Source organism: Bemisia tabaci, chromosome 7 (genome assembly GCF_918797505.1).
Source record: "Bemisia tabaci chromosome 7, PGI_BMITA_v3".
NCBI lineage: Eukaryota > Metazoa > Arthropoda > Insecta > Hemiptera > Aleyrodidae > Bemisia > Bemisia tabaci.
In genome coordinates, this window is record NC_092799.1 from 25,166,395 (window position 1) to 25,178,777 (window position 12,383).

At 40.2% G+C, this 12,383-nt stretch overlaps 1 protein-coding gene across 6 annotated transcripts in view; it reads right to left on the reverse strand.

Annotated features, from left to right (window-relative positions):
• Positions 1 to 12,383, reverse strand: part of LOC109032241 (probable multidrug resistance-associated protein lethal(2)03659) — a 105,217-nt gene that overhangs the window by 72,792 nt on the left and 20,042 nt on the right. The window contains exons 1-2 of one of the 6 annotated variants that reach the window (XM_072302368.1): positions 1,485 to 1,794; positions 550 to 712 (exon numbers count right to left, since the gene is read on the reverse strand). The exons of 3 other annotated variants lie outside the window; for them this stretch is intronic. The gene's annotated coding sequence lies outside the window, so the exon portion shown is untranslated. Of the gene's footprint in view, positions 1 to 549; positions 944 to 1,484; positions 1,795 to 12,383 lie in introns of those variants that run through there. 2 more of the 6 variants (XM_072302367.1, XM_072302369.1) reach the window with 2 other exon arrangements.

Here is a 12,383-nt window from a genome sequence, read left to right on the forward strand (position 1 = left end):
GTCCACATTATTTTGAGGGGAGAGCAAGATCAAAAAGTTCGAAAATTAAATTTCAAATTTTTTACTCTATTTGTGATTTTGGAGCTTTTTGGCTTCGCTCTCCCCACGTGACAGTGTAGACCCAGCACTATTTTACCACCTTGTTACATTCAGTTCGGGCCACATTCTTGGGTGGTTTTTTCTCGAGTTCGGTAAGATTAGCTCTAAGATTACTTTTATTTACGGGTCTCGGTGTTCAAACTTTTACTATGGGCTCCCTCTGAAGTTTCTACCCACCCCACTCGGTTAAGTAGGGTGCCTCTGTGCCCTCAGACCCCCTTTCTAGGGCTGTAGCCGTGCCCTCTATATTTTCCTTTCGGAGGAAATACCCTTTTGGCCCACAAAAAAACTAAATAACTAACTAAAAATTACTAGTTCTTCGCGTGGAAATGGAGCCTTTCAATTTTCCAAAAAATGTTCGTGCGAGAGGCTTTAGTAATAGGTGTATGAAAATGTGGGAAAAAAACTAGAAAATATATTAGATCGACCAAACGAGGAGAAAAGAATTACCAAACTGAGCGTGAGGAAGCGAATCTTCTTCTAGGACGGCAGTAAAATCAAAATTCGACGCACGAGCTCGAGGACAAACCACTTCACACAGCAAAATTACACCAAATGCACATCAGATCCACAGCAATAATTTACATAACAGTTACTTCCAGCACAAAATCATCTACGGGTATAAGTAAATAATTATATGTATTACGTACAGTTGCGGTTGCGCGCACGAGTCGTTCAAACAAAGAGATTGTGATTTTACCATCAAGATTACGCAAAGAGATAATACACGCTCATGTTCAGTATACAGCTGAAATTCTCGTGATAATGGGGAAAAAGTTCATTTTCATCAAATGGATAAAATCACAGTTGGCATTTTATAGCAACAGATATTACACCTATCTTTCTAAGGGAAAATTGTGTTCGAATGAGCTTTTTCCCTCAACCTATTACGAGATTTTCAGTTTCAAACTGAATTCATCGTTTCCCAAGGTCCAGTTACACGATCAAATTGAGCCATCAAATTGGGCCTCTCATTGGTCGCATACTCACCTCAGGTCTTTTTCTACTAATGAGAGCTTCAGGTTGATGGCTCAATTTGATCGTGTAACTGAACCTCAAGACGAAAGAACATAACTCGATTTCAAGGTCGCCAAATTGACTCAAACAATTAAATTTTTAACAAGAATGTACCTGTGCACTTTTTGTCCATGATTTTTTTTTTAATTTCGCATAAAACTAGATGAAAAATCGGTGAAATTTTCAGTTAGAAACACCCAAGAGCCTACAGTTAAAATTGCGAATTGCGGCGAATTGGGCAACATTGAAATGTAGTTACGCTCTTTCAGAGGGGAAACGGCAAATAACGCACTCAGACAGAGCCACCATCTTCGTCTTAATAATGGGACGAATTGAACTGGAACCACTAAGACAGTATTAAGAATTACCTAATTGCCTCTGTTTTTATTTCACTCCTCGAAAGAAACTACACAAAACTCTGCTTTGAAATTATGTGAGAATAACTTTTCGAGTTGGATCTCAGGAAAAGTTCGACTGCGAAAACGGCGTGATCGTGTTGAATAGATAAAGCAGGGGATAAAAAAGCTCTGGATAGAGAGAGCACTAGATAGAGAAAGCACTGGACAGAGAGCACTATTCTGGTGAAAATTCGAGCGGAACTGCACTTGGCTCGTATGAGACGGTGGGAATCGCGCGCACCGGGTAGTGTCTCTCGTGCCGGCCGGTTCGCGACTTGGGCGATTCGCGTCGTGCGAGGCGAGCGCGACGCGCTGGCGGGTGGCTCTCCCGATACGTCACTTGACCTATTATTACTTTCATTAACACTCAACACCCGATTCTCCCGAGCATTGCCATATCCATGCCGAAATACTGCCTCTACGGGTCTTTCCACAAGCGCCATCAGCGGCCCGATCATTGAATCCATGACGATGCGACAAGACAAGACATGGGCCCCCGGATAGCAAAACTTCATGAAAAATAAAATCTTGAAATTCCACTTGAATATTTCATGAAATTTCAGAAATTTGTGAGGGACATTGAAAAATACCGGCTCCTTTTCATGTTTCGCAAAATGCGGTGACTTTCTTCTATTTTCTATGCCTGTTTGAGTGCGGGTTGCATACTGTACACTGGAAAAAAAAAAAAAAAAAAAAAAAAAAAAAAAAAAAAAAACATTGGATCTAGAGTCCAGACTCTTGAAAACATTGACAAGAAAAAATACTCTTGATTCAATCGGATTTTTGCTTGCATCAAAACGAAATCCGCTTAAGTTAAGAGGCTTGGTTCTTGATTTAAGCTAGATTCTGATTGAATCAAGGGTACTTTTTCTTGTCAAGGTTTTTAGAGTCTGGACTCTAGATCCAATGTGTTTTTTTTTTCCAGTGTAGCCCCTTTCTTTGGGAGCCTTGTAGAGGTCCTTGGGGAGGAGGATAGGAATGAGAGAGGACGAAAGAGTCAGTCAAACTGCCCACCGTGATACTTGAACGACTTACACAGATCGCGGGATTGGAGAGGCAATTTTAGAGAAAGTGCCGGTAACGTTTGTCCGAAATGGCACCGTCGCGATCTATGAAGAAAATTCCGATGATTCGATCTATCTTTTCGACTTTACGGGAGGACCGACGTGACAAGCATTTTCCCCAGCTACTACGCAATATTTTTTTTTCGTCACGCTTGAAAACAATCGCCAAATGTGGGTTCGAGTCGGTGAAGACAATTTTTTTTCACACTGAGGAAAATGTTTTTTCCAGTTTCAATGGCAAATCTTATTGGAGTCGAAGAGAGAAATTTTCATACATTTCGACCTGCGGAGAAGAAAAAAGCCCCGAACAGTCGATTTTCAGCACGAAAACCAACTCAAACGCCCCCACAGATTGCGTTCGACACTGAATCGTGGATGGATACCGACAGAGCTTTCGTGGAGTTACAATCAAACTGTGAGAGAAAATTATTTTTCTTTCTTTCAAAGTCTGCTGTATTTCAATTAGAGACGGCTGTGTTTTGAGGCAGTAGGAAAGTAGGAGAGAAGCAGTAAGCGTTGCTCAATGCAGATATATGGCTCAGCTTCTATAAGGGTTATTAGTGGGTCATTTTTCATGACAGAGCTAGTGTTGTCGCTTCGATAGGGTAAATTTGCCTTGATTATTTACTTTGCCTCGGGTATAAAAAGACCTCGTTGCGATGAAGATTGGCAACAATCTTAAGCGCGACGGCGATGCTTTTCCTAGCTGCTTTCGGTGCAGTCTTGCCATTCACAGAAAAATAGACGAGAAATAGCTCCGAAATTAAACTGTATCGTCGGGGGCAGAGAGTCGCTCTCCGCAAAAAAGGCGTCGCTGTTGCGGCATTCTCGGATGAAAAGCAGTCGTCACACTATCCGGGCTTCGGCTCTGATATAATTCGCACTCCGCAGAGAAACACGGCCGAAAAATCAGCTTTTCGGCAGGAAAATTGGATTGCATTTTGCAAAAAGGAACCAAGATCACTGTTATGTTGCTAAGATTGTGCGATTTCATTCTTTGAAATAAAAGAACTGAAATCATGCAAAAATATTAAAACAAGGTATTTTTTGTCTGAAATTTACGGTTGTTGGTGTGTAAAATAGAAACTGTTTACTGACGATCAGGGTTTTCTTCCAAGACAAAAGAGGTTGCACAACCTTAGCAATATTGCAATGCTTTTGGTTCCTTTTTGCAAAATGCAATCCAATTCTGACGATACAGAAGAGCCACTCTTGACGACACTTCGATTGCATTTCGCAAAAAGGAACCAGTGCGAGTACGATGTTCTCAAAATTGTGAAACTTCTCCTTTTCTTTTGAAAATACTTAATATTTGCAGGGGTGCAGAATCTTTCAAGCCTCCACATTTTCAGGCGCCCGCCCGCGGGCTTTCCAAATTTTTTCCCCATCGATTTTCCACAAAACTTCCCACCAATTTAAAAAAAAGATGACCTTTTTCCTGTTTTTCGTTGATTTTCGACTAGTGACCCTTCAAAATTTTCCCTTCTTCCACATTTTCGCGCGGGCGCTTGATCGGGCATTTTCTACACCCCTGAATATTATTAAACTTTACACAATTATTATTTTCATATATAATTAACGATTTTTTGATGGGAAGCCAAAGCTATATGCTATTCTAGTAATTTTTTAGATCATTATAAAGAAGCAATATTTTTACAACACTGTAATCACGCTGGTTCCTCTTTGCTAAATTCAATCCACTTAATTCTAAGTCGAGGCTCTGTCGAATACTGCGGAAGAAAAACGCCGCATGAACTCCCGGACACTGCCGACTTTCCTCTGCATAAAAAAACGAATGTATCGGAACAGGATGTCTAGTTTTTTCCATTTTGGGAAATCCTGGTAAAATCCTGATTTTTCACTGCTAAATCCTGATTTCATAATTTTTTCAACTCCTGATTTCTTGCGGAGAAAAATTGGCAAATGTAACTTCACAAAATAGCTCGATAAAAGAATCCGATCGGACGGCCGACTTTTCTCGAATCCTGATTTTATGACCGATTTTTCCTCAAATCCTGATGAAATCGTGATTAAATCCTGATAGAATCGGTAAAATCCTGATGCTAGACACCCTGCGGAAAACTGGCTAATACTTCTCTCGAAAAAATTCATTCCTTTCAATGGTGAGTCAAAAGGTGGGGGGGGGGGGGCATTTGTAATGGTGTCTTTGCTCACCGAGTGTTCGGAGATTTGAGATTTACAGGCTTTCAAAAAATAGCCTACTTTAACCCGGGGGCACATGAATAACTCCTAGTCTCAATCGAAATGCAGGTATTACAATTTAACAAAAATGGTTTTCGACTCATCATGGATATAGATATCCCTGTATAATACCTGTTAGGGGTCAGGGTCATTGTCATCACACAATATATCGACGGTGAAACTACCAAACCACGTATCTCGTTTGCGGTGTTTAAAAATCTACGCTCACATTTTATTTTTTTGAAGTAGACCAAATCAATATCATTCCTTGAAATTTTCACGGAATTTTCTCCGCACAAAGAGGAAAAATCACAGAAATTTTCAAGACTAGATGTTAAGTAGTTTTTCATTTAAAAAATAAAGTATGACAGGAAGTCTGCGACGTCGCAAACCGAGATACGTGGTTTGGTAGTTTCACCGTCGATATTTACTTTTAAAAATACATGCAAAAAACCTAGACTATCCTGAGCAGAAGGAATGGGAAAATGAGGCTGCCCGTCACTTTGAAGCATTGCATCAACATCCCAAATTAGAAAATAAAAATAAAAATGAGAGATAGGAAGTCCTGCAAGATGCGTTTAATTACTTTTCGTGTTACGTAAAACGTGCGCCTCGTTTCTTAAACTTTCGACGGAAAATACGATGATAACCTCGAAAAGGTTACGTCTACACGTCGCTGTGCGTACTTCTCATTAATACCAGACAGTCTGACCGAGAGCAGAAAATCGTTTACGGAAGTTGTCTTTAATCAAATTTAGAGTATGAGTATTACAGGGGTATGTAGAAAACATCCACTACGGACTGAGTTTAACGGAATCCCATTACGTCACAGTCACCAAGAAACGCTTCAGGTTTTATTCACGAGACGCAATGTAAAGGACAAAGTTTAACGATCACTGTCTTGTTGAAAATAAATGTTCTCGACTTTGAATTTTTGACGGAAGGAAAATTACGAATGGTAGAATTCAAAACTTCCTAACTCATTTTTCTCCACGATACGACATCTTATGCGTTTCTGTTAAACTCAGTCAAGTTGGACCTGCTTATTTTGCTTTCAACACAAAGACGTGTCGATGCCAGCGCCTTGACGCAACTATTCGTGCTTTATGGATGTCCGTATTGCATATGCAAAAAACTGAAGGCGTTTTGAATTAGCACACGAATTAAAGAAGTATTTTTCGATGGACTCGATGACGCGTCGATATCAGCGCCTCAATACAACTATAACTATACTTGTGCTCGGTGGTATATTAAATAACTAGCGGAGCATAATTTTATCGACAAGTCAAGCGCTTACTATCTGATTAGACTACGGGAAGAACTAGGCTTTTAAGAATCGATTCGAACAAAAGTTTTCATGAAAATTAAAAAAAACGACTTTCCCTCTTTTCCGTCATTTTAAAGCTTGTGAAAAACAAATGGTGGGAGGATACGAAGGGGACGTCCCGTGCAAGGGTGGCGACAGGGGATTTCAGAAGAGATGAGGGAGTGCCACCTCCCTGATGGGTTGTGGGAGGACCGAGTTTTGTGACAGTTAGGCGTCGCAGAGCGCCAGAGAGCGCTGTGAGAGCGACTCTGATGTTTGTAAAAACAAATGATGCGTGTCAATACTGGAATGCTCAGTTCCACTGCTTGGATTTGCTTCAAGAAGCTTTTGAAGAAATTAATCAAATAAAAACACCATTCAAACTCCGAAGGTGAATTTCAGTGGAGTGTAAAATATAACTTTTAAGTGCCTGGAACGGGAACCCCGGAACCCTTTTGAGTCGAATCAAAAGTTCATCGTGAGTAGTCATTTTCTCAAAAGCGTTTTTTTAAAGAAGAAAAGAAAAAAACTAATTTCTGGGGCATGTTATTTTTTCAAAAATAAGCATATTTTTTTTTCTTCCCCTAATGTTAGAGTTGGGTGCACTGCACAGACCGCACGATACGCTTACAAGATATTCAATTAACATTTTTCATTTGATGCGGTCTCGATGAAATAATAGGGGGCGCAGAATTGGACTAGTTTTTTCTTTGAAACGATAAAATACTTGCATATTAATATAGAAATTGCTGGAGGGATCAAACATGAAAACGTTAGCAGCTCAAGATGATATTGCGTAAGTGTTTTACTTTTTTCTAAGATGTGAACTGCCACTCCAAAGAAAAACACCGCGAGAGCATTCGAAGGTTGCCGAGTTTCCTTTAAAACATGGTGTCTAGAGTTTTTGATCAGGCTCATTCCCTGATTTTTCCCTGATTTTCAGGAGCTCATTCCCTGATAAAAAAACCGAAGTTTTCTCCCACTTCTCCGGGATTTTCTAGGGGAAAAGAATATAACTATCCAGAGTTCCATAAATGAATTTAGGTTATGATTCATCTTTCAGCCATTTCTTTAGCACACATTCAAAATTTCAAATCTGATAGCGTTCCTGATGTTTCTGTTATCTGGTCAATGAAAGCTTCTCTATTCTTTCGATGATTTGAAGATTCAAAATGTGTTATTCAAGAAGTCAATAATAGCGCTCGGCCAGATTGGACCGCCAAATTTGAAATCAAAATCATCCTTAAGCGGTAAAAGAAGAGATTATCCCGGTTTCTGGAACAGTCTCCCTGACTTTTCCCTGTAAATTTTCATTCCCTGATGAATCCCGGATTTTCCCGGTTTTTCCCGTTCTAGACACCATGCTCTAAAAGAATACACATTATCTGGGAGACTTTCGAGTATTTTACTTAAAATTTACAGGGATTTTCATCCGCAATTGCCTTTGGTGTATCAAAATATTTTGAGGGAAAATACTCAAAACTTTTGTGGAAAATAATAAACAAATAAGGAGAAATATGACGAAGTTCTAATAGTTATACGGCGTTTAGCTCAGCACGGGAGTGTAAATCATCGCACCGCTGGCATAAGGGCGTATTTCGATTTCTACGTGAGCCCTGTTTCCGAATACTGCCGTGCTAAGGAAAAACGTCGTATGAGCCATCAGACGTTGCCAAGTTTTCTTCGATAAAAACTGACTTAATTAGAAAAATTGTGAATATTTTCCCCCAAAAATTTCAGACAGTTTGGCATGCAAGTTGATCTAAAATATCTGAAAATTTCAAGGAAAATATGCATGAATGTCGTCGTAAATACAAGTTTTATCGAGGGAAATTTGGCAACTCTCGAATGTTCATACGGCGTTCTTCCATAACACGGCAGAGTAACTCAATGCTTTCCGGAGTCCATGTGGAAAAAGAATTGCGACCTCTAGTCGGAGGAGCAACGATATGCAAAGAAAAAACGAGAGAGGACCGAAATGCCGACTTATGTAACGCATCTTAACTGACCAGGGACGATAAAAATAGCTCCGCCTTCTTCAAGAGCAGGCAACGCCCTCTACGCACAATTTCTGGGACTATCTAAGTGGCGGTAAACTATGAACACTACACGGAAAAAACGAGCTTAGGGTTGGGACCTACATGTTAGTGCTGGGCACTAACGAGGGTTAGATCAAATGGAGCCAGCAAGTCAGAGGAGTGCTGGGCACTAAACAGCTCGAGGCTGGGTCACTAAGGAAGAAGTAGTGTCAAGCCCTAAAGTGACTTTTGAGCGAGCGTAAAATATGAAACGCCTCCGCCTGGGATCGAACTCGGGTTGCGCCGGTGGAAGACCAGCGCGTTACCACCAGGCTATCGTGACTCCGACGTCTCATGGGTGAATTTACACCTGTTAAGCGCAACTACGTCTCGCGGCATCTGATTAGCACTACTCATGTTCAGTGCCCACCTGCACTGCCTTCCGGTGTTGAGCTGTACAGCGCTTAGACGCCAGCCCTCAACTACTCCCCACTAAACGGCCAGTAGTGCTCAACACTAGTCTTGTTTTTTCCGTGTAGTTCGTGTCTAGGGAACGGTTGCCAACATTGAAATGATTGTGAGTTGGCTGAAAGTGCTAGACACGAAGCCATTAAACCAGCAGATGAAAAGAAAAAAAGAAAAAAATTGAACTACGAGTTTGACAAAACCATGGGTGCAGAATCTCCCGAGTTTTCACAAGCTCGCCCGCCGGCTTTCCACATATTCTTCATCAGGTTCTCACAAAATGTCTCACCAATTTCAAAAGCGATCACCTTTTCCTTCTTTCCTCCATTTGCTTTCGACTTTCGGCCCCTAAATTAGGGTGTCTATCAAAACGGAATGACAAAAAATCAGTACTTTAACAAGACTTTTTCAGTGCCTTTGCAGTACTTTTAGTTTTACAGTACTTTTTTAATACTTTCAGTTTTATAGTACTTTTTCAGTGCTTTCAGTTTTACAGTACTTTTCCAAAAAATTCAGTACCTCAACAGAAAAATTCATCAAGTGATTTTTCAGTATCTTACAATTAGAGTGAAGAAATTCGAAATTCCCGCGCAATTGCTAAAAAATGACGTAGCTACGATATTATGACACAGTTAATCAGAAAGGAACCAACCCGAATTTTCGAAAAACATTAGAAATTAGCTAAGAATATTTTTGAGTTCCACTAGTCGTTTATTTTCTCCTGCCAAAATCTGAGAGTCGAAAAAAAGAAATTGGTTAGTGAAAAGCGGGGTTAATGTTTATTTTCTACATTTAGCCTTATGCAGGAATAAAACTTCAAACCTCTTTTTCTCAATTTCAACTTAATGTGGGTTGGTTCCTTTCTGATTGATGAACTCTGTCCATTTGAAGCTCATTGGTGGCCTGAAGATCGGCTAGCTGAACAATCGTGATCTAGCGAGCGAATACTGCACCAAAAATAAATGCGTAGAGGATTGCGTATATTTCAGGCTTCACACGCGTGACTCGACGAGATAAAGTCCCGGACTTTTCTGCGGAATTTCCGTGCTTTTTCAGTACTTCCGGATCGCCTTTACTTACAAAATCAACACTCTTTCCAAACTTTCCAAACCAGTAGACACCCTGTAGATACACGGAAAAAAGAGCACATTGCCTCTTGTCCAGCGCAGTTGTCAAAATTTAGATAACCTGCTCCGGAAAATGAAACGCCTAGGTTACCGATGTACACGTCTAGGTAGCCTTCTTACGCGCTTGAATGGAGGTAGAGGAACCTCGGTAGACAAAGCGATAGACAAAGAAGACAAAAGGTATATGGAGGGATCCTATTGGTGGAGGCAAGTACTTGCAATAGACAAAGGAGGTTATAGTGATAGACTAAAGGTAGCCTACAGGAAAACCTTTAGTTAGTCTTCCATTTCCCTCTTCGACCATAGCAACCACCTGTTTTCACCAATAGGATCGCTCCATGCTCCCTCTTATTTTTATCGCATTGTCTATCAATGTCAGTAATCAACCTGCTGAGTGCTTCGTGGATGGAGCCTTAAGCTCCTAAACGCGTTCCAGGTACAAAACACAAGGCGCAAGTGAGTGCGAAAAAATGTAGCGTCATTCAGTTCAGTTAGACTGATCACGCGGAGGTCGCGCGCTGCTGGTTTCAGGGTCATATTTCAGGGATGAGGGTATCCGATTAAAATTATAAAATTCCGACCCACTTAACCTGGTTAGCGTTTAGGATTCCGCGGATTCTCAGGATGCAACCTCGTGAAACTATCTACAACATTAGCCGAGAGGGTAATATCTTGCCGAGGAGATTAATCGCATTCTGATTTCAAAAAATGGGCCAGAAATAGTGGTTCCTTGTTGCAAAATGTAATCCAATTATACTTCAGTTGGGGCAAGAAGAGTTCCCTTGTCGACACGATTAATAATTGTGACGACAAGGAGTCAGGAATAATGCTAGGAAATTTTACGCGATGTAACAAGTTGTTTTTCTGACGCAATGAGCACTTACTTGAGTACCGCAAAAAAATGCAAAGGAGAAGATTCTCTTACTTGCATGAATTCGTGCAATTTTTCGCGATGCTCTGGCTGACTTAGAAAAGGTATCAAACTTTGTTGGAACTGTCCAATATATCAAACACCTTTACGTGATCACATAGTCGGACAATTATTGCCATTTTTACCCGTATGCCATCAAATTTTGACCAATCTCATCAAAATTTGTTCACAATCCGATCAAACACTCTCAAGACAGGAATGGGCACGGTGTTTTCAGGCTTTTCATCTCCGAAAAGCTGCAGTTAGTTTATGTTAGTAGTATTTCACCACCTTGTTACATACAGTTCGGGCCACATTTTTTACAGTTTTTTCTTGTAGATATTTTAGTCAGCTTATTCAACATAGTACAAAATTATATGTACAAAAAAGGAAAAGAAAAAAGAACCATTAACGAGTAGACGAGAACTTACGGGGAAGTCAGAGGGCAGTTGATCAGAATGAAATTGGCGAGAAAGTTCGAGCACTTACCTAGAACAGAAAAAACGAAATTAAATAAATTGTTACTGCATCATTTATCACTATTTTCCGATCGTTGGATTATTTTGTAAAAAAAACAGGTGTACAGACACTTTCAAACTTTCACTCAAATTTAAACAACCTTTCCCCATTTATAACGAAAATTCATGATAGCTTCCCCCTGAAAACTGGGTAGTAAAAAAATTATATTCATAGCAAAAAGTAGTAAAAAATCTGACTTAGTTCTTTTTGGTTAATTAAAGTCCAATAAATACTTGGGCGATGCGAACGGTGGAATACGAGTGTCAAGTGTGAAAGGACAAGAGAAGAAGAAGAACAAGAAGAAAAAAAGAGGAAAAAGAAGGAGAAAATATCTGCGACTCGGCACGTTCCGTAGTAAATATTTCAGTGTCACCGCGGACGCGGCGAAGGAACCAAAGATGATGATAAAAACTATTCAGCACGTAGTAGACTGCGGAGATTGAGTGCAAAAATGCAGCGAATTCGCTCTTGTTAGTGCGTGTGACGAATGATGAATGCGTTGCATTCGCTGAATGGGATTATCCCATCTCATTTCTCGGCCATCAAGTTTAGTCTCCTCAGCTTAGAATCCTCGGTTCAATCGGTCGGTGTCAAAACCCAAGAAGATCATTTGGACTGCTGTTGCTAAAAGGAACTACTACTTCTGCCTGATACATGAAAGCACCTATCATACATCGGCAACCAATAGAGCATATCGACGGTGAAACTACCAAACCACGTATCTCGTTTGCGGTGTTTAAAAATCTACGCTCACATTTTATTTTTTTGAAGTAGACCAAATCAATATCATTCCTTGAAATTTTCACAGAATTTTCTCTGTGCGAAGAGGAAAAATCACAGAAATTTTCAAGACTAGACGTTCAGTAGTTTTTCATTTAAAAAATAAAGTATGACAGGAAGTCTGCGACGTCGCAAACCGAGAAACGTGGTTTGGTAGTTTCACCGTCGATATGTTGCTTCTAAAACAAGCCGAAATAATAGGTTCTAATCGCAAAATATGGTCTACTTTGTGCTGCCTCTCGATCCCGAGGTCCATTAAAATGGAATACGCCTTTACGGTGAGAATATGGACACCGCAAGCACCATTTCTGATCCGCGCAGCCATTTTAGGCTTTACGAGGCTCTTTGGATTAAAAAAAACTGACCAACGTGGCATGCAGATGAATCCAAATGACAGAAAATATTGCTTCACATGAAGATTGTATCTTCGAGAATTTTTATCACATTACATGGCTGGGCGTATTTACTCACTTCTAAG